The sequence below is a fragment of the Pyxicephalus adspersus genome, chromosome Z (assembly GCF_032062135.1).
Source record: "Pyxicephalus adspersus chromosome Z, UCB_Pads_2.0, whole genome shotgun sequence".
Taxonomy (NCBI): Eukaryota; Metazoa; Chordata; class Amphibia; order Anura; family Pyxicephalidae; genus Pyxicephalus; species Pyxicephalus adspersus.
Window position 1 is genome coordinate 56,154,090 of NC_092871.1, and position 615 is coordinate 56,154,704.

Here is a 615-nt window from a genome sequence, read left to right on the forward strand (position 1 = left end):
CTCCTTCTCCTGCTGTAACTGATGCTGCCACCTGCCCGGTACCTAACTCAAGATGCCAGATATTAATGCCGTCCACACTCCATCTCAGAGCCAACCGCCTCCTCCTCCTGCTGTAACTGATGCTGCCGCCTGCCCAGTACCAGACTCTAGATGCCAGATGCTAATGCCATCAACACTATCTCAGAGCCCACGGCCTCCTCCTCCTGCTGAAACTGTTGCTGCCGCCTGCCCAGTACCAGACTCTAGATGCCAGATGCTAATGCTTTCCACACTCCGTCTCAGAGCCCACCGCCTCCTCATCCTGGTGTAAGTGATGCTGCCGCCTGCCCAGTACCCGACTCTAGATGCCAGATACTAATGCCGTCTACACACTGTCCCAGGGCCCACCACCTCCTCCTGCTGTAACTGATGCTGCCGCCTGCCCAGTACCCGACTCTAGATGCCAGATGCTAATGCCGTCAGCACTGTCTCAGAGCCCACCGCCTCCTCCTCCTGCTGTAAGTGATGCTGCCACCTGCCTAGTACCAGACTCTAGATACAAGATACTAATGGCATCCACGCTCCGCCTCTGTACCCATCTCTTCCTCCTGCTGTAACTGATGCTGCCGCCTGCCC